This window comes from Coffea arabica, chromosome 6c (assembly GCF_036785885.1).
Source record: "Coffea arabica cultivar ET-39 chromosome 6c, Coffea Arabica ET-39 HiFi, whole genome shotgun sequence".
In the NCBI taxonomy this organism is placed as follows: domain Eukaryota; kingdom Viridiplantae; phylum Streptophyta; class Magnoliopsida; order Gentianales; family Rubiaceae; genus Coffea; species Coffea arabica.
The window spans coordinates 51,716,597-51,742,107 of record NC_092320.1 but is presented as its reverse complement, the minus strand read 5'-3'; the positions used below and the strand labels follow the sequence as shown (position 1 = coordinate 51,742,107).

At 38.2% G+C, this 25,511-nt stretch overlaps 3 long non-coding RNA genes across 3 annotated transcripts; all 3 read right to left on the bottom strand.

The window, feature by feature from the left end:
* Positions 1-2,271: 2,271 nt before the first annotated feature.
* Positions 2,272-3,328, bottom strand: LOC140008097 (uncharacterized). Its single transcript, XR_011815506.1, has 2 exons — positions 3,224-3,328; positions 2,272-2,518 (listed from the first exon to the last, which is right to left on the bottom strand). It is a non-coding gene; the product is annotated as an uncharacterized lncRNA (long non-coding RNA).
* Positions 3,329-10,468: 7,140 nt separating this feature from the next.
* LOC140008096 (uncharacterized) lies at positions 10,469-11,525 on the bottom strand. The gene is made up of 2 exons (XR_011815505.1): positions 11,421-11,525; positions 10,469-10,715 (listed from the first exon to the last, which is right to left on the bottom strand). It is a non-coding gene; the product is annotated as an uncharacterized lncRNA (long non-coding RNA).
* A 7,140-nt stretch (positions 11,526-18,665) lies between these two features.
* On the bottom strand, positions 18,666-19,722 carry LOC140008095 (uncharacterized). The gene is made up of 2 exons (XR_011815504.1): positions 19,618-19,722; positions 18,666-18,912 (listed from the first exon to the last, which is right to left on the bottom strand). It is a non-coding gene; the product is annotated as an uncharacterized lncRNA (long non-coding RNA).
* Between the last annotated feature and the right edge of the window lie 5,789 nt (positions 19,723-25,511).

The following is a 25,511-nucleotide window of genomic DNA, read 5'->3' as shown; positions in this document are numbered from 1 at the left end:
AATCAGACCATATCTAACTCTACACAAGTCCAAATTGAGAATGGTTTATGGTCTTAGAAACTAGATTCAAAATTCTTCAAATCATCAGAAGACATCATTTCCAAACTCCTTTCACAATTGAGACAAAATTGAGCCACAAGATATAGTTTCCCAGTTTCTCTTGGGTAAACAGATAAAACAGGTCAGTCCATTTTGCCGATTCGCTACGGCTCACTCAAAAAGAACTAGCAGCTGAATTTTATACCGTTGGAAAGCTCTTGGTGTCTAGTTTCAAATGCCATAAATGGAACTCAATTTTGACTTTTGTACAAATATTTATGCTCAGACAAAGAACTACTGTTCGGCTGCCTTGGCAGCAAATTTCCAGATTTCTACCTTTCCAAAACCCAAGTTTTATGCAACCAATTGAAGTGATTTTTGTAAGAAAATTTCCACACACATAATACAACATATAATAAGCAATTTAGCAGCCATATAATCAATAAAAATTCGAACTCCAAGCAAGACAACAAAATAGAAATTTCAGCCAGCTCTCTCAAGAGTTTTTCTCCAACTTCCTCTCCTCTTATCAAGCCCATATCAAGTCCCTCATCACATAAACAACAACAATCAAGTAAAAGGACCTCATTTCAGCTACCTAAAGGCCACCTTAAGACCACTAGCTTAGAACATAAAGCAAGAAATAAAAGTTCCTTAAGTCCGCAAGCCTACTATCTTGATTAGGGTTTTAAACCCATGAAATTCAACCTCTATACTTGGAAAAATTTGAAAGATTAAAGGTGGATGAAGTGATTACCTCTCCAAGCTCTAAACCCTAGTTGAATGCAAGCCTTTTCACCACTACTTCATCAAGAAACACCACAAGGTTGCACCTTTCTTCAAGCAAGAGCAAGAATCCAAATGATTTGTGGGTTAGTTGATGAAGAACAAGCAAGATTGAAGCAAAAGAATGAAGCTTTCTCTTCCCCCTTTTCTTCCCTTGGTTCGGCCGAGAGAGAGAGATGGTGAGGGAGTGTTTGTGTTTTGATTTTGTGGAGGGAAAATAAAGAAAGGCTAGCCATAAGTTTTATGCAAAAGTCAATTTTCAATAGTGACTCAATAGTGCCTTGCACTACCACTTTCTTTCTTGTGTGATACATTAATTACTAATTCTCTAAGGTATTTCCTCTAGCACTACAATTACTCATACTTACTAGTCTAGTATTAAATCCTCAAATCTCCAATTAGTCGCGCTGGTGCGATTTTCGAGAAACTTTCGACGCGCATGCGGTAAAAGCTTAATTTAAGAAAAATTCATGAAAAATAGTAAAATTAAATATCACTATGGCAAAATAATTATAAAATAGACTAAAGTAAAAATAAAAACATGAGTCCTTACATTCTCTCCCCCTTAAAAGAATTTTGTCCATGAAATTCATACCTTAATTCGGAAATAGGTTTGGATATTTCTTTCGAATCTCTTCTTCTACCTCGCAAGTTGCTTCCTCTATTCTGTGATTTCTCCAAAGAACTTTCACCAATGGGATGTGCTTATTTCTTAGTTCCTTCACCTTATGATCCAAAAGCTTCATTGGCTTCTCCTCATAAGTCAGTGCCTTGTCGATCTCAATATTTTCTGGTTGCAGTATATGGGAGGGATCTGGGTGATACTTTTTGAGCATAGATACATGGAAAACGTTATGAATTCGAGACAAATTTGGTGGCAGTTCCAACTTATAGGTCACGTTTCCCACACGTTGGAGAATCTTATAAGATCTTACAAATCTTGGTTGCAATTTCTTTCCTCTCCCTGCCATGAAACTTGCTTTTAGAGGAGTGATCTTAAGAAAAACTTGATCTCCAACCGAAAACTCCAAATCCTTCCTTCTAGTATATGCGTAACTCTTTTGACAGCTCTGAGCTGTCTGAACCCTTTGGCGCATTAACTTCACATTTTCGCATGCCTCTTCAATCCATGGTACTGCAGTTGGGTCTAAAATCTTCCTTTCACCTATTTCATCCCAACAAATTGGAGATCTACACTTTCGACCATAAAGAGCCTCATATTGTGGCGACCCCACTTCCCCCTGAGGCGAACCAAAGGGTTGGCGGGCCGTCTGCCCAGCTCTCGCCAGGACTCACGCACGCACACTAACCCAAATCCTATCGAAGAATAGCCTAACTATTACAATGTCGCTTCCTTTCAAAATAAGTCAACATCTACCACATTTGCTTCAGAGACAACAAGGAACTTAAAATCGCCAATCTATGGCCCTTAGACATCACACGCTCTAGAACCAAGGAATAAGGTCGTTCGTATCTAGATACATCAATCCATAATTCACAAACACAAATATATTATCCAACCTCCGAAATAGGGTTTACACATTTTCCAGCTTCAAGCGGCAATCCAAAAGTAAAAGTACAGAATTCAAGTTAAAACACAATACAAGCCTACACAATAGCCATAATATTCGTTACATCCCATACGAGAAGAAAAGAAACATGAATAAGTCTCAGCGCTTTCAGTCTCCAGAACCTGTTAAGGAAAACAAATACGTGGGGTGAGCTAAAGCTCAGTGGTGCCCCAAAACATGCAATCACATAAATCAAACAGCGGTTAATAATTTAAATCAAATCGAAACAGTCAGGAAAGCGTGTAACAACACAAGGTAGGATACAAGGGCTCTCAGGAGCCATTTTCCACGCTTGATCAGATACCATCGTAGTTGACCCTCCGTCAACTTTCCCTACTTAATTTCCATGTAGATATACTTATTTTAATCCTAACCCGTCACCGTTCATACCTCTGCTTTGGGCCCAAACTTCATCTACCGACGCAGTATACTCGAGATATACCCGTAATAAATTTGTCGAGGGATTCACCCAACGACGTTTTGGTAGTTGGATTCAGATGTCGAGGGATTCACCCAACGACGCAACTACAGATTCAGATGTTATGGTAGTTGGATTCAGATGTCGAGGGATTCACCCAACGACGCAACTACAGATTCAGAGGTTATGGTAGTTGGATTCAGATGTCGAGGGATTCACCCAGCGACGCAACTACATTTAGATTCATTAGAAAATGTTTCACACATGTCACCACTCGAACGGCTAGTGCGATAAAGTACACACTGCTCACTTCGATGGATCAAAATCATTTATTGCATTTTGGCAATTATCACATAGCGAATTGATAAAGCGCTTAACCACATAACATAGAACAAGCAGGGACACTCACCAAGAGTGAAGTTCAGATATTGGATTGAGGATCGAGTTCCGCGTCCTCGTAAAATCCTAGAATATCAGAATTTAAGCCATAAGTCTTCTATTGGAACTTTTGGCTTGCACATGTAGAGTTTTCTAGCATGTTGCTAGTTTACTTTTTCTCAAAATATTTTACTTGGAATCAATCTTGTGAGAACCGTACAATATTTCTTATAATATTCCTGGAATACTTTTCCTCGAAGAAAATACTATTATTATTTCCTTAAAATAAGTCGGCAAGATATTTAATATCAAGGCTAGAAGTATACCTTGAGAAAAAGTTCCTTTGAGTGGCGGTGCTTGCAAAATCTTTGCTAAGGCTTTAGGGTAAGGTCTATTGAAAAATGTTGCTAGAATAAGGTTTTTCTTTTCTTCTTGCCAAGCAGGTTGCTACGTTTAAAACCAAAGTGATCGAGTTTCACCTTTCAAATTTTCCTTAGTTCCGACTAGCCTTAAACGATTTATAAAGAAGGAGGGAATTCGGAACAAAACTAAGGTTTTGAGTCTGGAAGGATCTTTTTCCCAAATTGATAAGGCTAGTCTAACTTAAGGAATAAAAGTCATGTTGCCCAAGTTTCTAAGGCAAAAATAGTAGACACTATGTTTAGCAATACGATGCTAAATCTGTACCGTTCGAGACTTAAAGCAAAATATTTTTCATTTACTTAGTCAAGCGTTTACTTGGAGTCACAAGGTCGGTACAACTTCTCACATTTCCGATTCCAATCCAAAATCACATTTTCCCAATATTGCACCATTAGAATTTAAACGGTAATAACACTAGAGCTCTTCAATTCTTAGCCCTGTGTTCCAACAATTTTATATCTAAGCATAAACAGGAAAATTTACCAAGGCTGCGTCAATACTTAGCACTTGGTAATCAGTACTTATATCAACTCACAGTTTCACAAAATAGTAGCACAGATTTCTAAACAATTTCAGAAATTCAGTTATCCATTCAGGATGGGAATTCATAGAGCCCACCGTCAACAATTTCCAATAAATCAACCGTCAATTCAAAAGTGGGAATTCATAGAGCCCACCATCAACAATTTCGACACATTATGCTCCAATGAAAAATAATGTCGACCATTAGCTTTGCGGACATTGGAATACGAATAGAAACTGTTTCACTAGCCAGGCTTAAGCATACGTTTAGCAAGTACCTTCTTACCCTCTAATCCTTTGAAAATTTCAGGAACACCCTAGGGTCAAACCACAATTCAGTCAAGAGTTTGAACCACTAGTAATATAAGGTCCCAATCCGAATTCAAGTGGAGATTTAAAATGAAACAGGTCATTCATGCCAAACAGTTTACTTTGAAAATTCACCGACAGTAGTACACATGGAGTAAAAATACGAAATTTCTACAGGGCGAAGATCTATGATTCTAGTTTCAAATGCCGCTGACGGCGCCTTAAACGGATTTTCCTACACCAAGGTATAACCGTTTTATCGAGACTGGTCAGGGACTTCCGAAAATCTGGAGTTTCATTTTTCACTTATGAAAAACTCCTTTTTCTTTTCTTTTCACACCAAAAGTTTTTATTCAAACCATCGTACATTTCTTATAGGGCTCCAAAACAACATATTCCAAGCATCATTTTTCAAGAAAAATTTCCAAGAACCAAGCAAATTTTCAACTCAATTCTCGGCTGTCTCAACGAAAATTCCAGCAATTGTATACTAGCGTTTTTGGTTTCAGCTTTACATGTACTAATTGGTTCATTGCTGAACAAATTGTATATCTTAAAATTTGTATCTCTTATGAAATTCTGAGCCACCATAATCCAAGGAAATAAAATAAATTTCCAGAAACAAATTGAATTTTGCCAACGATATTGAAATTCTGGTTCATACCCCTTCGGCTATCACCCAAAATTTCCAGCAACCAATCTACTTTAGTTCGAATTTTCCCTTGGTTTAATCATGGTGTTAGTTCCTCAAATTCAGTATTTAAACACATAGCAAGATAATGAACATTTCCAGTTTAAGAGTTGAATTTAAACCATGGTTACAAACCCCAAAATTTCCAGGTTTAAACCTCACGGCTTCTCTCAAGATTTCCAGAAATAACAATGGTTCTAAAACAGAATTTTCTTTGGTTAAAGCAGAATTTTTTTGGTACTCTATTAGGACATGTAAACACGTAGCTAGCTAGTAGAGGTTTTCAAATCAAATCCAGGTTCAAGCTACTATTATACTCAACTAACACAAATCCAGAAATTTTACCAACTATTCTCGAATGATCATTCATGAACCAATTTTTCGGCTTTCCTTTTATTTTCCAAGTGATCCAGGCTAATTAAATTCATGCATGACTCTAATCATAATAATAATCCGAGATTCGATTAGTTAATCACCCATGCATGCTCAATTCATTTCCGGAAAACACATTAGAGCTGCACTTCCAATCATCTTCTCGGCTAAGACATTTTCCTCTTAAAACAGAAGTTTCTTAAGCTTTACCATTATCATCCGAAAGCACAATCTACATGCATGGTCTTAATCATCCAGTTTTCATTCAGCTAAGTACACTTAGGTGCTCAGATTACTCAAGGAAAACAACATTAGAGCTGCACTATCAGCTCGGCTTCTTGGCAGAAACATCAACATCCAAACAGAAATTTTCTATTGGCTTAATATCATCATCCAACTGCCTAACCACTCATACCTGTTACTAGATGACTTGGACTTCTTGTTTTTGATTAATTAAACATTTAATCCAACTCAGATTGTCACATAAAATCAGAAATAGAACCACAATCCAAGCAAGCTCCTCGGCAGGAACAGATTCTTACGTAAATCAGATTTTCTTTTGCCAAAGACTCATCCGATGGTTTAATATTCATCATACAAAGCTTAATCCTCTAGTCCTGAGATAAGTAATCATATTTCTGAGCTCACATTACCACAAATGGCCGAGATTAAGGATGCATTTTCCAGTTCAGTTTCTTGGCAGAGTCATTTAATCAAAACAAATTTTTCTGAAACTTTGATTTCCTCATCCGACTACACAACCAAAGCATGCAGGCTCATACGTGACTCTATCTACCTCTGATTATCCATTTTTAACCCAGAAAAATTTACCTTACTCACGTCAAGCTCACACACAAGAATCTGAAAATTTTCTGCTCCCTCTCGGTCCCTACGCACGCGACAACTTTGCTGGTTTTGGTTTGGTGTAGCGGCTTCAACTGGTGGTGATTTCAACTGATGGTTGTTAGTCTGAGGGTGATGAAGAAAGTGACGGTTCCCTGGTCTCTTCCCTCAGCTTATGGTCAGAACAGAGGCAAAAAGGAAGATGCAGCTCGCGGTTCTCTTTTGGTCGATACTCACGAGGAGTAGCTCTCCCTCACTTGGATGCTCTCGGCTGCAAGCTTCTCACGGTAGAGATGGAGTGCAGTAGTGTGCGGTATGAGAGTGAAAAGGAAGAGAAAATAGTGCCGGTTTAGGAGAGGTTTGTGGTTGAAATTGATTGAGTGTAGAGTTGGTGATGGTTTGCGATTGGTTGTATGGTGCGGCTTGTATATTGCAGTGGAGAAGTTGCCGATTGGTTAAGTGGGCGGCAATGGAAGGCTGAACAAGGGAATGTTTGGCCGAGCATGGTGAGGTTGTGGTATAGTGGAGGTTTTGTGAAATTGTGGAGGGCATTTTGGTCCTTTCACTTTGCCCCCTAACCTCTTCTCAATCCTCCATTCTATCTTAAATCCAATACTTATCACCAATTGAAATTTGAAGGCCTAATTCTACACTAATATACCGAAACCGTTTTATCGAATATAATCGGTTACGAATTAATATTAAGGTTCCTAACATTTGTACTTTATTAACTTATTAAAATCAAGTTTGACCTTGTTATAAAAATCTAACATTTAACGTTAGTACTAATTGGAATTTATTTTAAGGAAATTAAGGTTATCGATTGGTTGTCCTTTAAATTGTTTGAGTCAAGGAAATTAAGATCCTAATTTTAATATGTTAGTACGAAGAATTAATTCTTAACTCTAAGATATTAATTTAGTATAGTAAAACTAAGAAATTCATAGTCTAGGGAAATTATATCATTCTTCATTTATAACGTGTGTTTAACTACTTATTTGAAAACAAGAAAACATAATATAACTCAAGAATTATTAACTTAGTGTAGCAAAGCTAAGTGCTTTAATAGTTAGCACCGTTATGTTATTTTGCACAAAAAAATTATTTTTATATACTTGTTTACAACAAATGAACTAACGTGGTAGATTAGAACAAGAATTACGAAGGGATTATGCACTAGTATCTAAAAGCGAGTGAAAGTAATACTAGAAAAGATTTAAAGAATACGAAGGCTAAATAAAAGTGAAGTCGAAGTAAGCATTGGTATTTCTGCAAAATTCAAGGTTCTCACATCCTCCCCTCCTTACAAGAATTTTGCCCTCAAAATTCATTCTTTCTAAGGAAATAAATTGGGGTGCTTCCTTCGCATTTCCTCTTCTAATTCCCAGGTTGCTTCCTCAAGTCCATGATTTCTCCATAACATTTTTACCAGAGGAATTTTCTTGTACCTTAGCTCCTTCACTTCTCTTTCCAAAATCTTGACTGGTCCTTCTTCATAGCTTAACGTCTCATCCACCTCAATTCCTTCTAGTTGCAGCACATGGCTTGGGTCAGGGTAATATTTCCTAAGCATGGATACATGAAATACATCGTGAATCCTAGCCATGCTTGCAGGCAATTTCAGCTGGTATGCTACATTCCCAACTTTCCTCAAAATTTCAAAAGGTCCGATATACCTTGGCTTCAGTTTCTTACCTTTCTTAGATACTACTCCGCTCTTCAAGGGTTTAACTCTTAAGAAAACCTTGTCCCCTATTTCAAACTCCAAATCTTTCCTCCTTGTGTCGGCGTAGCTCTTTTGTCTACTTTGGGCAATTTGAAGCCTTTCTCTAATTAGTTTCACCTTCTCCTGGGCTTCTTCTATCCAAGGTATGGCTGTAGGGTCTATAATCTTCTTTTCTCCAACTTCATCCCAATGAATCGGAGATCGACACCTTCTCCCGTACAAAGCTTCATAAGGTGCCATTTGAATCGAAGCCTGATAGCTATTATTATATGCAAATTCTACCAAGGTCACATATTTACTCCATTTACCTCCAAAATCCAATATACACGATCTCAGCAGGTCCTCCAAAGTTTGGATTGTCCTTTCCGATTGCCCGTCGGTTTGGGGATGGTACGCAGTACTAAATTTCAACTTGGTCCCCAAAGACTCTTGAAATTTCTGCCAAAAACGCGAGACAAACCTTGGATCTCGGTCGGACACGATACTCACTGGAATACCATGTAGCCTTAGGATCTCTTCTGTGTACAACTTGACCAATTTCTCCAATGAAAAACTCATGCTCACAGGTAGGAAATGTGCAGACTTAGTGAGTCGATCGACTATTACCCAAATTGCATCAAATCCTTTTTGACTTTTAGGCAGTCCCGTTACAAAATCCATGGTGATGTGTTCCCATTTCCATTCAGGGATTTCTAACGGTTGCAATAAACCAGAGGGCTTCTGATGCTCAGCTTTCACTTGTTGGCAAGTCAAACATTTCTGCACATACTCCGCCACATCCTTTTTCAAACCTTCCCACCAATATAAACTCTTCACATCATGATACATCTTGGTCACTCCTGGATGTATAGTATACTTTGATCGATGTGATTCTTCCAAGATTTCTTTTCTGATCTCTTCATCTGCCGGAATCACAATACGATCTCGGAACCTCAATACACCTTCAGATCCCAATTTAAAATCTAGGATTTCTCCTTTTTGCACTTTTTCCAAATTCTTCTGAATCACAGGGTCCGATTTCTGAGCCTCCTTAATATGTTTTAGTAATGGTGATTTCAGAGATAGATTCCCAAATAATATCTTCGATTTCTCCAAGCGAGGATTCCAATTACTTATTTCTTCTAGCATGTCCCATTCTTTAACCATCAACCCCGCTATTTGGGCCTTTCTACTTAAAGCATCAGCTACCACATTTGCTTTGCCTGGATGGTAGTTGTTCGACCAACTGCAAGGATCAGTGGTCTTCTCTAAGTTGGATTTAAGGCAAGGGTATTACCAGCTGAAGATTAAGAAGGAAGACATACCCAAGACTGCTTTTAGTACAAGATATGGACATTTTGAGTTCGCAGTCATGCCTTTTGGTTTAACTAATGCACCAGCTGCATTTATGGATTTGATGCAGAGAATTTTTAAGAAATACCTGGACCAATTTGTAGTAGTTTTCATAGATGATATTTTGATATACTCCAAGACTCAGGAGGAACACGTTAAACACTTGGAGATAGTATTACAGATACTAAGAGAGCATAAGTTGTATGCAAAATTCAGCAAGTGCGAGTTTTGGTTAGAAGAGATTTCCTTTTTAGGGCATAAGGTTTCCAAAGATGGAATTGCCGTGGATCCGGCAAAAGTTGAAGCTGTTATGAATTGGAAGCGGCCAGAAACTCCAACTGAAATCAGAAGTTTCTTGGGTTTAGCAGGTTATTATAGGCGATTTATCCAAGATTTTTCGAAGATTGCAGGACCTATGACCGAGTTAACCAAGAAAGGAAATAAGTTTATCTGGACTCCAAAATGCGAGTCAAGTTTTCAGGAGTTAAAGAGGCGTTTAACATCCGCTCCTGTTTTGGTGTTACCTGACGGAGACGAAGGTTATGCCGTGTACTCCGATGCCTCTGGAGAAGGTCTCGGATGTGTTTTAATGCAAAAGGGTAAAGTAATTGCTTATGCTTCCAGGAGATTGAAGCCTCATGAACAGAACTACCCAACTCATGACCTAGAGTTAGTAGCAGTGATTTTCGCCTTAAAGAAATGGAGACACTACTTGTATGGCGTGACTTTTGAGGTTTTTACAGATCATAAGAGCCTCAAGTATTTGTTCTCCCAAAAGGAACTGAACTTGAGACAAAGGCGATGGGTAGAATTTTTGGAAGATTGATACCACCTGTGGCGACCCCACTTCCCCCTGAGGCGAACCAAAGGGTTGGCGGGCCGTCTGCCCAACTCTCGCCAGGACTCACGCACGCACACTAACCCAAATCCTATCGAAGAATAGCCTAACTATTACAATGTCGCTTCCTTTCAAAATAAGTCAACATCTACCACATTTGCTTCAGAGACAACAAGGAACTTAAAATCGCCAATCTATGGCCCTTAGACATCACACGCTCTAGAACCAAGGAATAAGGTCGTTCGTATCTAGATACATCAATCCATAATTCACAAACACAAATATATTATCCAACCTCCGAAATAGGGTTTACACATTTTCCAGCTTCAAGCGGCAATCCAAAAGTAAAAGTACAGAATTCAAGTTAAAACACAATACAAGCCTACACAATAGCCATAATATTCGTTACATCCCATACGAGAAGAAAAGAAACATGAATAAGTCTCAGCGCTTTCAGTCTCCAGAACCTGTTAAGGAAAACAAATACGTGGGGTGAGCTAAAGCTCAGTGGTGCCCCAAAACATGCAATCACATAAATCAAACAGCGGTTAATAATTTAAATCAAATCGAAACAGTCAGGAAAGCGTGTAACAACACAAGGTAGGATACAAGGGCTCTCAGGAGCCATTTTCCACGCTTGATCAGATACCATCGTAGTTGACCCTCCGTCAACTTTCCCTACTTAATTTCCATGTAGATATACTTATTTTAATCCTAACCCGTCACCGTTCATACCTCTGCTTTGGGCCCAAACTTCATCTACCGACGCAGTATACTCGAGATATACCCGTAATAAATTTGTCGAGGGATTCACCCAACGACGTTTTGGTAGTTGGATTCAGATGTCGAGGGATTCACCCAACGACGCAACTACAGATTCAGATGTTATGGTAGTTGGATTCAGATGTCGAGGGATTCACCCAACGACGCAACTACAGATTCAGAGGTTATGGTAGTTGGATTCAGATGTCGAGGGATTCACCCAGCGACGCAACTACATTTAGATTCATTAGAAAATGTTTCACACATGTCACCACTCGAACGGCTAGTGCGATAAAGTACACACTGCTCACTTCGATGGATCAAAATCATTTATTGCATTTTGGCAATTATCACATAGCGAATTGATAAAGCGCTTAACCACATAACATAGAACAAGCAGGGACACTCACCAAGAGTGAAGTTCAGATATTGGATTGAGGATCGAGTTCCGCGTCCTCGTAAAATCCTAGAATATCAGAATTTAAGCCATAAGTCTTCTATTGGAACTTTTGGCTTGCACATGTAGAGTTTTCTAGCATGTTGCTAGTTTACTTTTTCTCAAAATATTTTACTTGGAATCAATCTTGTGAGAACCGTACAATATTTCTTATAATATTCCTGGAATACTTTTCCTCGAAGAAAATACTATTATTATTTCCTTAAAATAAGTCGGCAAGATATTTAATATCAAGGCTAGAAGTATACCTTGAGAAAAAGTTCCTTTGAGTGGCGGTGCTTGCAAAATCTTTGCTAAGGCTTTAGGGTAAGGTCTATTGAAAAATGTTGCTAGAATAAGGTTTTTCTTTTCTTCTTGCCAAGCAGGTTGCTACGTTTAAAACCAAAGTGATCGAGTTTCACCTTTCAAATTTTCCTTAGTTCCGACTAGCCTTAAACGATTTATAAAGAAGGAGGGAATTCGGAACAAAACTAAGGTTTTGAGTCTGGAAGGATCTTTTTCCCAAATTGATAAGGCTAGTCTAACTTAAGGAATAAAAGTCATGTTGCCCAAGTTTCTAAGGCAAAAATAGTAGACACTATGTTTAGCAATACGATGCTAAATCTGTACCGTTCGAGACTTAAAGCAAAATATTTTTCATTTACTTAGTCAAGCGTTTACTTGGAGTCACAAGGTCGGTACAACTTCTCACATTTCCGATTCCAATCCAAAATCACATTTTCCCAATATTGCACCATTAGAATTTAAACGGTAATAACACTAGAGCTCTTCAATTCTTAGCCCTGTGTTCCAACAATTTTATATCTAAGCATAAACAGGAAAATTTACCAAGGCTGCGTCAATACTTAGCACTTGGTAATCAGTACTTATATCAACTCACAGTTTCACAAAATAGTAGCACAGATTTCTAAACAATTTCAGAAATTCAGTTATCCATTCAGGATGGGAATTCATAGAGCCCACCGTCAACAATTTCCAATAAATCAACCGTCAATTCAAAAGTGGGAATTCATAGAGCCCACCATCAACAATTTCGACACATTATGCTCCAATGAAAAATAATGTCGACCATTAGCTTTGCGGACATTGGAATACGAATAGAAACTGTTTCACTAGCCAGGCTTAAGCATACGTTTAGCAAGTACCTTCTTACCCTCTAATCCTTTGAAAATTTCAGGAACACCCTAGGGTCAAACCACAATTCAGTCAAGAGTTTGAACCACTAGTAATATAAGGTCCCAATCCGAATTCAAGTGGAGATTTAAAATGAAACAGGTCATTCATGCCAAACAGTTTACTTTGAAAATTCACCGACAGTAGTACACATGGAGTAAAAATACGAAATTTCTACAGGGCGAAGATCTATGATTCTAGTTTCAAATGCCGCTGACGGCGCCTTAAACGGATTTTCCTACACCAAGGTATAACCGTTTTATCGAGACTGGTCAGGGACTTCCGAAAATCTGGAGTTTCATTTTTCACTTATGAAAAACTCCTTTTTCTTTTCTTTTCACACCAAAAGTTTTTATTCAAACCATCGTACATTTCTTATAGGGCTCCAAAACAACATATTCCAAGCATCATTTTTCAAGAAAAATTTCCAAGAACCAAGCAAATTTTCAACTCAATTCTCGGCTGTCTCAACGAAAATTCCAGCAATTGTATACTAGCGTTTTTGGTTTCAGCTTTACATGTACTAATTGGTTCATTGCTGAACAAATTGTATATCTTAAAATTTGTATCTCTTATGAAATTCTGAGCCACCATAATCCAAGGAAATAAAATAAATTTCCAGAAACAAATTGAATTTTGCCAACGATATTGAAATTCTGGTTCATACCCCTTCGGCTATCACCCAAAATTTCCAGCAACCAATCTACTTTAGTTCGAATTTTCCCTTGGTTTAATCATGGTGTTAGTTCCTCAAATTCAGTATTTAAACACATAGCAAGATAATGAACATTTCCAGTTTAAGAGTTGAATTTAAACCATGGTTACAAACCCCAAAATTTCCAGGTTTAAACCTCACGGCTTCTCTCAAGATTTCCAGAAATAACAATGGTTCTAAAACAGAATTTTCTTTGGTTAAAGCAGAATTTTTTTGGTACTCTATTAGGACATGTAAACACGTAGCTAGCTAGTAGAGGTTTTCAAATCAAATCCAGGTTCAAGCTACTATTATACTCAACTAACACAAATCCAGAAATTTTACCAACTATTCTCGAATGATCATTCATGAACCAATTTTTCGGCTTTCCTTTTATTTTCCAAGTGATCCAGGCTAATTAAATTCATGCATGACTCTAATCATAATAATAATCCGAGATTCGATTAGTTAATCACCCATGCATGCTCAATTCATTTCCGGAAAACACATTAGAGCTGCACTTCCAATCATCTTCTCGGCTAAGACATTTTCCTCTTAAAACAGAAGTTTCTTAAGCTTTACCATTATCATCCGAAAGCACAATCTACATGCATGGTCTTAATCATCCAGTTTTCATTCAGCTAAGTACACTTAGGTGCTCAGATTACTCAAGGAAAACAACATTAGAGCTGCACTATCAGCTCGGCTTCTTGGCAGAAACATCAACATCCAAACAGAAATTTTCTATTGGCTTAATATCATCATCCAACTGCCTAACCACTCATACCTGTTACTAGATGACTTGGACTTCTTGTTTTTGATTAATTAAACATTTAATCCAACTCAGATTGTCACATAAAATCAGAAATAGAACCACAATCCAAGCAAGCTCCTCGGCAGGAACAGATTCTTACGTAAATCAGATTTTCTTTTGCCAAAGACTCATCCGATGGTTTAATATTCATCATACAAAGCTTAATCCTCTAGTCCTGAGATAAGTAATCATATTTCTGAGCTCACATTACCACAAATGGCCGAGATTAAGGATGCATTTTCCAGTTCAGTTTCTTGGCAGAGTCATTTAATCAAAACAAATTTTTCTGAAACTTTGATTTCCTCATCCGACTACACAACCAAAGCATGCAGGCTCATACGTGACTCTATCTACCTCTGATTATCCATTTTTAACCCAGAAAAATTTACCTTACTCACGTCAAGCTCACACACAAGAATCTGAAAATTTTCTGCTCCCTCTCGGTCCCTACGCACGCGACAACTTTGCTGGTTTTGGTTTGGTGTAGCGGCTTCAACTGGTGGTGATTTCAACTGATGGTTGTTAGTCTGAGGGTGATGAAGAAAGTGACGGTTCCCTGGTCTCTTCCCTCAGCTTATGGTCAGAACAGAGGCAAAAAGGAAGATGCAGCTCGCGGTTCTCTTTTGGTCGATACTCACGAGGAGTAGCTCTCCCTCACTTGGATGCTCTCGGCTGCAAGCTTCTCACGGTAGAGATGGAGTGCAGTAGTGTGCGGTATGAGAGTGAAAAGGAAGAGAAAATAGTGCCGGTTTAGGAGAGGTTTGTGGTTGAAATTGATTGAGTGTAGAGTTGGTGATGGTTTGCGATTGGTTGTATGGTGCGGCTTGTATATTGCAGTGGAGAAGTTGCCGATTGGTTAAGTGGGCGGCAATGGAAGGCTGAACAAGGGAATGTTTGGCCGAGCATGGTGAGGTTGTGGTATAGTGGAGGTTTTGTGAAATTGTGGAGGGCATTTTGGTCCTTTCACTTTGCCCCCTAACCTCTTCTCAATCCTCCATTCTATCTTAAATCCAATACTTATCACCAATTGAAATTTGAAGGCCTAATTCTACACTAATATACCGAAACCGTTTTATCGAATATAATCGGTTACGAATTAATATTAAGGTTCCTAACATTTGTACTTTATTAACTTATTAAAATCAAGTTTGACCTTGTTATAAAAATCTAACATTTAACGTTAGTACTAATTGGAATTTATTTTAAGGAAATTAAGGTTATCGATTGGTTGTCCTTTAAATTGTTTGAGTCAAGGAAATTAAGATCCTAATTTTAATATGTTAGTACGAAGAATTAATTCTTAACTCTAAGATATTAATTTAGTATAGTAAAACTAAGAAATTCATAGTCTAGGGAAATTATATCATTCTTCATTTATAACGTGTGTTTAACTACTTATTTGAAAACAAGAAAACATAATATAACTCAAGAATTATTAACTTAGTGTAGCAAAGCTAAGTGCTTTAATAGTTAGCACCGTTATGTTATTTTGCACAAAAAAATTATTTTTATATACTTGTTTACAACAAATGAACTAACGTGGTAGATTAGAACAAGAATTACGAAGGGATTATGCACTAGTATCTAAAAGCGAGTGAAAGTAATACTAGAAAAGATTTAAAGAATACGAAGGCTAAATAAAAGTGAAGTCGAAGTAAGCATTGGTATTTCTGCAAAATTCAAGGTTCTCACATCCTCCCCTCCTTACAAGAATTTTGCCCTCAAAATTCATTCTTTCTAAGGAAATAAATTGGGGTGCTTCCTTCGCATTTCCTCTTCTAATTCCCAGGTTGCTTCCTCAAGTCCATGATTTCTCCATAACATTTTTACCAGAGGAATTTTCTTGTACCTTAGCTCCTTCACTTCTCTTTCCAAAATCTTGACTGGTCCTTCTTCATAGCTTAACGTCTCATCCACCTCAATTCCTTCTAGTTGCAGCACATGGCTTGGGTCAGGGTAATATTTCCTAAGCATGGATACATGAAATACATCGTGAATCCTAGCCATGCTTGCAGGCAATTTCAGCTGGTATGCTACATTCCCAACTTTCCTCAAAATTTCAAAAGGTCCGATATACCTTGGCTTCAGTTTCTTACCTTTCTTAGATACTACTCCGCTCTTCAAGGGTTTAACTCTTAAGAAAACCTTGTCCCCTATTTCAAACTCCAAATCTTTCCTCCTTGTGTCGGCGTAGCTCTTTTGTCTACTTTGGGCAATTTGAAGCCTTTCTCTAATTAGTTTCACCTTCTCCTGGGCTTCTTCTATCCAAGGTATGGCTGTAGGGTCTATAATCTTCTTTTCTCCAACTTCATCCCAATGAATCGGAGATCGACACCTTCTCCCGTACAAAGCTTCATAAGGTGCCATTTGAATCGAAGCCTGATAGCTATTATTATATGCAAATTCTACCAAGGTCACATATTTACTCCATTTACCTCCAAAATCCAATATACACGATCTCAGCAGGTCCTCCAAAGTTTGGATTGTCCTTTCCGATTGCCCGTCGGTTTGGGGATGGTACGCAGTACTAAATTTCAACTTGGTCCCCAAAGACTCTTGAAATTTCTGCCAAAAACGCGAGACAAACCTTGGATCTCGGTCGGACACGATACTCACTGGAATACCATGTAGCCTTAGGATCTCTTCTGTGTACAACTTGACCAATTTCTCCAATGAAAAACTCATGCTCACAGGTAGGAAATGTGCAGACTTAGTGAGTCGATCGACTATTACCCAAATTGCATCAAATCCTTTTTGACTTTTAGGCAGTCCCGTTACAAAATCCATGGTGATGTGTTCCCATTTCCATTCAGGGATTTCTAACGGTTGCAATAAACCAGAGGGCTTCTGATGCTCAGCTTTCACTTGTTGGCAAGTCAAACATTTCTGCACATACTCCGCCACATCCTTTTTCAAACCTTCCCACCAATATAAACTCTTCACATCATGATACATCTTGGTCACTCCTGGATGTATAGTATACTTTGATCGATGTGATTCTTCCAAGATTTCTTTTCTGATCTCTTCATCTGCCGGAATCACAATACGATCTCGGAACCTCAATACACCTTCAGATCCCAATTTAAAATCTAGGATTTCTCCTTTTTGCACTTTTTCCAAATTCTTCTGAATCACAGGGTCCGATTTCTGAGCCTCCTTAATATGTTTTAGTAATGGTGATTTCAGAGATAGATTCCCAAATAATATCTTCGATTTCTCCAAGCGAGGATTCCAATTACTTATTTCTTCTAGCATGTCCCATTCTTTAACCATCAACCCCGCTATTTGGGCCTTTCTACTTAAAGCATCAGCTACCACATTTGCTTTGCCTGGATGGTAGTTGTTCGACCAACTGCAAGGATCAGTGGTCTTCTCTAAGTTGGATTTAAGGCAAGGGTATTACCAGCTGAAGATTAAGAAGGAAGACATACCCAAGACTGCTTTTAGTACAAGATATGGACATTTTGAGTTCGCAGTCATGCCTTTTGGTTTAACTAATGCACCAGCTGCATTTATGGATTTGATGCAGAGAATTTTTAAGAAATACCTGGACCAATTTGTAGTAGTTTTCATAGATGATATTTTGATATACTCCAAGACTCAGGAGGAACACGTTAAACACTTGGAGATAGTATTACAGATACTAAGAGAGCATAAGTTGTATGCAAAATTCAGCAAGTGCGAGTTTTGGTTAGAAGAGATTTCCTTTTTAGGGCATAAGGTTTCCAAAGATGGAATTGCCGTGGATCCGGCAAAAGTTGAAGCTGTTATGAATTGGAAGCGGCCAGAAACTCCAACTGAAATCAGAAGTTTCTTGGGTTTAGCAGGTTATTATAGGCGATTTATCCAAGATTTTTCGAAGATTGCAGGACCTATGACCGAGTTAACCAAGAAAGGAAATAAGTTTATCTGGACTCCAAAATGCGAGTCAAGTTTTCAGGAGTTAAAGAGGCGTTTAACATCCGCTCCTGTTTTGGTGTTACCTGACGGAGACGAAGGTTATGCCGTGTACTCCGATGCCTCTGGAGAAGGTCTCGGATGTGTTTTAATGCAAAAGGGTAAAGTAATTGCTTATGCTTCCAGGAGATTGAAGCCTCATGAACAGAACTACCCAACTCATGACCTAGAGTTAGTAGCAGTGATTTTCGCCTTAAAGAAATGGAGACACTACTTGTATGGCGTGACTTTTGAGGTTTTTACAGATCATAAGAGCCTCAAGTATTTGTTCTCCCAAAAGGAACTGAACTTGAGACAAAGGCGATGGGTAGAATTTTTGGAAGATTGATACCACCTGTGGCGACCCCACTTCCCCCTGAGGCGAACCAAAGGGTTGGCGGGCCGTCTGCCCAACTCTCGCCAGGACTCACGCACGCACACTAACCCAAATCCTATCGAAGAATAGCCTAACTATTACAATGTCGCTTCCTTTCAAAATAAGTCAACATCTACCACATTTGCTTCAGAGACAACAAGGAACTTAAAATCGCCAATCTATGGCCCTTAGACATCACACGCTCTAGAACCAAGGAATAAGGTCGTTCGTATCTAGATACATCAATCCATAATTCACAAACACAAATATATTATCCAACCTCCGAAATAGGGTTTACACATTTTCCAGCTTCAAGCGGCAATCCAAAAGTAAAAGTACAGAATTCAAGTTAAAACACAATACAAGCCTACACAATAGCCATAATATTCGTTACATCCCATACGAGAAGAAAAGAAACATGAATAAGTCTCAGCGCTTTCAGTCTCCAGAACCTGTTAAGGAAAACAAATACGTGGGGTGAGCTAAAGCTCAGTGGTGCCCCAAAACATGCAATCACATAAATCAAACAGCGGTTAATAATTTAAATCAAATCGAAACAGTCAGGAAAGCGTGTAACAACACAAGGTAGGATACAAGGGCTCTCAGGAGCCATTTTCCACGCTTGATCAGATACCATCGTAGTTGACCCTCCGTCAACTTTCCCTACTTAATTTCCATGTAGATATACTTATTTTAATCCTAACCCGTCACCGTTCATACCTCTGCTTTGGGCCCAAACTTCATCTACCGACGCAGTATACTCGAGATATACCCGTAATAAATTTGTCGAGGGATTCACCCAACGACGTTTTGGTAGTTGGATTCAGATGTCGAGGGATTCACCCAACGACGCAACTACAGATTCAGATGTTATGGTAGTTGGATTCAGATGTCGAGGGATTCACCCAACGACGCAACTACAGATTCAGAGGTTATGGTAGTTGGATTCAGATGTCGAGGGATTCACCCAGCGACGCAACTACATTTAGATTCATTAGAAAATGTTTCACACATGTCACCACTCGAACGGCTAGTGCGATAAAGTACACACTGCTCACTTCGATGGATCAAAATCATTTATTGCATTTTGGCAATTATCACATAGCGAATTGATAAAGCGCTTAACCACATAACATAGAACAAGCAGGGACACTCACCAAGAGTGAAGTTCAGATATTGGATTGAGGATCGAGTTCCGCGTCCTCGTAAAATCCTAGAATATCAGAATTTAAGCCATAAGTCTTCTATTGGAACTTTTGGCTTGCACATGTAGAGTTTTCTAGCATGTTGCTAGTTTACTTTTTCTCAAAATATTTTACTTGGAATCAATCTTGTGAGAACCGTACAATATTTCTTATAATATTCCTGGAATACTTTTCCTCGAAGAAAATACTATTATTATTTCCTTAAAATAAGTCGGCAAGATATTTAATATCAAGGCTAGAAGTATACCTTGAGAAAAAGTTCCTTTGAGTGGCGGTGCTTGCAAAATCTTTGCTAAGGCTTTAGGGTAAGGTCTATTGAAAAATGTTGCTAGAATAAGGTTTTTCTTTTCTTCTTGCCAAGCAGGTTGCTACGTTTAAAACCAAAGTGATCGAGTTTCACCTTTCAAATTTTCCTTAGTTCCGACTAGCCTTAAACGATTTATAAAGAAGGAGGGAATTCGGAACAAAACTAAGGTTTTGAGTCTGGAAGGATCTTTTTCCCAAATTGATAAGGCTAGTCTAACTTAAGGAATAAAAGTCATGTTGCCCAAGTTTCTAAGGCAAAAATAGTAGACACTATGTTTAGCAATACGATGCTAAATCTGTACCGTTCGAGACTTAAAGCAAAATATTTTTCATTTACTTAGTCAAGCGTTTACTTGGAGTCACAAGGTCGGTACAACTTCTCACATTTCCGATTCCAATCCAAAATCACATTTTCCCAATATTGCACCATTAGAATTTAAACGGTAATAACACTAGAGCTCTTCAATTCTTAGCCCTGTGTTCCAACAATTTTATATCTAAGCATAAACAGGAAAATTTACCAAGGCTGCGTCAATACTTAGCACTTGGTAATCAGTACTTATATCAACTCACAGTTTCACAAAATAGTAGCACAGATTTCTAAACAATTTCAGAAATTCAGTTATCCATTCAGGATGGGAATTCATAGAGCCCACCGTCAACAATTTCCAATAAATCAACCGTCAATTCAAAAGTGGGAATTCATAGAGCCCACCATCAACAATTTCGACACATTATGCTCCAATGAAAAATAATGTCGACCATTAGCTTTGCGGACATTGGAATACGAATAGAAACTGTTTCACTAGCCAGGCTTAAGCATACGTTTAGCAAGTACCTTCTTACCCTCTAATCCTTTGAAAATTTCAGGAACACCCTAGGGTCAAACCACAATTCAGTCAAGAGTTTGAACCACTAGTAATATAAGGTCCCAATCCGAATTCAAGTGGAGATTTAAAATGAAACAGGTCATTCATGCCAAACAGTTTACTTTGAAAATTCACCGACAGTAGTACACATGGAGTAAAAATACGAAATTTCTACAGGGCGAAGATCTATGATTCTAGTTTCAAATGCCGCTGACGGCGCCTTAAACGGATTTTCCTACACCAAGGTATAACCGTTTTATCGAGACTGGTCAGGGACTTCCGAAAATCTGGAGTTTCATTTTTCACTTATGAAAAACTCCTTTTTCTTTTCTTTTCACACCAAAAGTTTTTATTCAAACCATCGTACATTTCTTATAGGGCTCCAAAACAACATATTCCAAGCATCATTTTTCAAGAAAAATTTCCAAGAACCAAGCAAATTTTCAACTCAATTCTCGGCTGTCTCAACGAAAATTCCAGCAATTGTATACTAGCGTTTTTGGTTTCAGCTTTACATGTACTAATTGGTTCATTGCTGAACAAATTGTATATCTTAAAATTTGTATCTCTTATGAAATTCTGAGCCACCATAATCCAAGGAAATAAAATAAATTTCCAGAAACAAATTGAATTTTGCCAACGATATTGAAATTCTGGTTCATACCCCTTCGGCTATCACCCAAAATTTCCAGCAACCAATCTACTTTAGTTCGAATTTTCCCTTGGTTTAATCATGGTGTTAGTTCCTCAAATTCAGTATTTAAACACATAGCAAGATAATGAACATTTCCAGTTTAAGAGTTGAATTTAAACCATGGTTACAAACCCCAAAATTTCCAGGTTTAAACCTCACGGCTTCTCTCAAGATTTCCAGAAATAACAATGGTTCTAAAACAGAATTTTCTTTGGTTAAAGCAGAATTTTTTTGGTACTCTATTAGGACATGTAAACACGTAGCTAGCTAGTAGAGGTTTTCAAATCAAATCCAGGTTCAAGCTACTATTATACTCAACTAACACAAATCCAGAAATTTTACCAACTATTCTCGAATGATCATTCATGAACCAATTTTTCGGCTTTCCTTTTATTTTCCAAGTGATCCAGGCTAATTAAATTCATGCATGACTCTAATCATAATAATAATCCGAGATTCGATTAGTTAATCACCCATGCATGCTCAATTCATTTCCGGAAAACACATTAGAGCTGCACTTCCAATCATCTTCTCGGCTAAGACATTTTCCTCTTAAAACAGAAGTTTCTTAAGCTTTACCATTATCATCCGAAAGCACAATCTACATGCATGGTCTTAATCATCCAGTTTTCATTCAGCTAAGTACACTTAGGTGCTCAGATTACTCAAGGAAAACAACATTAGAGCTGCACTATCAGCTCGGCTTCTTGGCAGAAACATCAACATCCAAACAGAAATTTTCTATTGGCTTAATATCATCATCCAACTGCCTAACCACTCATACCTGTTACTAGATGACTTGGACTTCTTGTTTTTGATTAATTAAACATTTAATCCAACTCAGATTGTCACATAAAATCAGAAATAGAACCACAATCCAAGCAAGCTCCTCGGCAGGAACAGATTCTTACGTAAATCAGATTTTCTTTTGCCAAAGACTCATCCGATGGTTTAATATTCATCATACAAAGCTTAATCCTCTAGTCCTGAGATAAGTAATCATATTTCTGAGCTCACATTACCACAAATGGCCGAGATTAAGGATGCATTTTCCAGTTCAGTTTCTTGGCAGAGTCATTTAATCAAAACAAATTTTTCTGAAACTTTGATTTCCTCATCCGACTACACAACCAAAGCATGCAGGCTCATACGTGACTCTATCTACCTCTGATTATCCATTTTTAACCCAGAAAAATTTACCTTACTCACGTCAAGCTCACACACAAGAATCTGAAAATTTTCTGCTCCCTCTCGGTCCCTACGCACGCGACAACTTTGCTGGTTTTGGTTTGGTGTAGCGGCTTCAACTGGTGGTGATTTCAACTGATGGTTGTTAGTCTGAGGGTGATGAAGAAAGTGACGGTTCCCTGGTCTCTTCCCTCAGCTTATGGTCAGAACAGAGGCAAAAAGGAAGATGCAGCTCGCGGTTCTCTTTTGGTCGATACTCACGAGGAGTAGCTCTCCCTCACTTGGATGCTCTCGGCTGCAAGCTTCTCACGGTAGAGATGGAGTGCAGTAGTGTGCGGTATGAGAGTGAAAAGGAAGAGAAAATAGTGCCGGTTTAGGAGAGGTTTGTGGTTGAAATTGATTGAGTGTAGAGTTGGTGATGGTTTGCGATTGGTTGTATGGTGCGGCTTGTATATTGCAGTGGAGAAGTTGCCGATTGGTTAAGTGGGCGGCAATGGAAGGCTGAACAAGGGAATGTTTGGCCGAGCATGGTGAGGTTGTGGTATAGTGGAGGTTTTGTGAAATTGTGGAGGGCATTTTGGTCCTTTCACTTTGCCCCCTAACCTCTTCTCAATCCTCCATTCTATCTTAAATCCAATACTTATCACCAATTGAAATTTGAAGGCCTAATTCTACACTAATATACCGAAACCGTTTTATCGAATATAATCGGTTACGAATTAATATTAAGGTTCCTAACATTTGTACTTTATTAACTTATTAAAATCAAGTTTGACCTTGTTATAAAAATCTAACATTTAACGTTAGTACTAATTGGAATTTATTTTAAGGAAATTAAGGTTATCGATTGGTTGTCCTTTAAATTGTTTGAGTCAAGGAAATTAAGATCCTAATTTTAATATGTTAGTACGAAGAATTAATTCTTAACTCTAAGATATTAATTTAGTATAGTAAAACTAAGAAATTCATAGTCTAGGGAAATTATATCATTCTTCATTTATAACGTGTGTTTAACTACTTATTTGAAAACAAGAAAACATAATATAACTCAAGAATTATTAACTTAGTGTAGCAAAGCTAAGTGCTTTAATAGTTAGCACCGTTATGTTATTTTGCACAAAAAAATTATTTTTATATACTTGTTTACAACAAATGAACTAACGTGGTAGATTAGAACAAGAATTACGAAGGGATTATGCACTAGTATCTAAAAGCGAGTGAAAGTAATACTAGAAAAGATTTAAAGAATACGAAGGCTAAATAAAAGTGAAGTCGAAGTAAGCATTGGTATTTCTGCAAAATTCAAGGTTCTCACATCCTCCCCTCCTTACAAGAATTTTGCCCTCAAAATTCATTCTTTCTAAGGAAATAAATTGGGGTGCTTCCTTCGCATTTCCTCTTCTAATTCCCAGGTTGCTTCCTCAAGTCCATGATTTCTCCATAACATTTTTACCAGAGGAATTTTCTTGTACCTTAGCTCCTTCACTTCTCTTTCCAAAATCTTGACTGGTCCTTCTTCATAGCTTAACGTCTCATCCACCTCAATTCCTTCTAGTTGCAGCACATGGCTTGGGTCAGGGTAATATTTCCTAAGCATGGATACATGAAATACATCGTGAATCCTAGCCATGCTTGCAGGCAATTTCAGCTGGTATGCTACATTCCCAACTTTCCTCAAAATTTCAAAAGGTCCGATATACCTTGGCTTCAGTTTCTTACCTTTCTTAGATACTACTCCGCTCTTCAAGGGTTTAACTCTTAAGAAAACCTTGTCCCCTATTTCAAACTCCAAATCTTTCCTCCTTGTGTCGGCGTAGCTCTTTTGTCTACTTTGGGCAATTTGAAGCCTTTCTCTAATTAGTTTCACCTTCTCCTGGGCTTCTTCTATCCAAGGTATGGCTGTAGGGTCTATAATCTTCTTTTCTCCAACTTCATCCCAATGAATCGGAGATCGACACCTTCTCCCGTACAAAGCTTCATAAGGTGCCATTTGAATCGAAGCCTGATAGCTATTATTATATGCAAATTCTACCAAGGTCACATATTTACTCCATTTACCTCCAAAATCCAATATACACGATCTCAGCAGGTCCTCCAAAGTTTGGATTGTCCTTTCCGATTGCCCGTCGGTTTGGGGATGGTACGCAGTACTAAATTTCAACTTGGTCCCCAAAGACTCTTGAAATTTCTGCCAAAAACGCGAGACAAACCTTGGATCTCGGTCGGACACGATACTCACTGGAATACCATGTAGCCTTAGGATCTCTTCTGTGTACAACTTGACCAATTTCTCCAATGAAAAACTCATGCTCACAGGTAGGAAATGTGCAGACTTAGTGAGTCGATCGACTATTACCCAAATTGCATCAAATCCTTTTTGACTTTTAGGCAGTCCCGTTACAAAATCCATGGTGATGTGTTCCCATTTCCATTCAGGGATTTCTAACGGTTGCAATAAACCAGAGGGCTTCTGATGCTCAGCTTTCACTTGTTGGCAAGTCAAACATTTCTGCACATACTCCGCCACATCCTTTTTCAAACCTTCCCACCAATATAAACTCTTCACATCATGATACATCTTGGTCACTCCTGGATGTATAGTATACTTTGATCGATGTGATTCTTCCAAGATTTCTTTTCTGATCTCTTCATCTGCCGGAATCACAATACGATCTCGGAACCTCAATACACCTTCAGATCCCAATTTAAAATCTAGGATTTCTCCTTTTTGCACTTTTTCCAAATTCTTCTGAATCACAGGGTCCGATTTCTGAGCCTCCTTAATATGT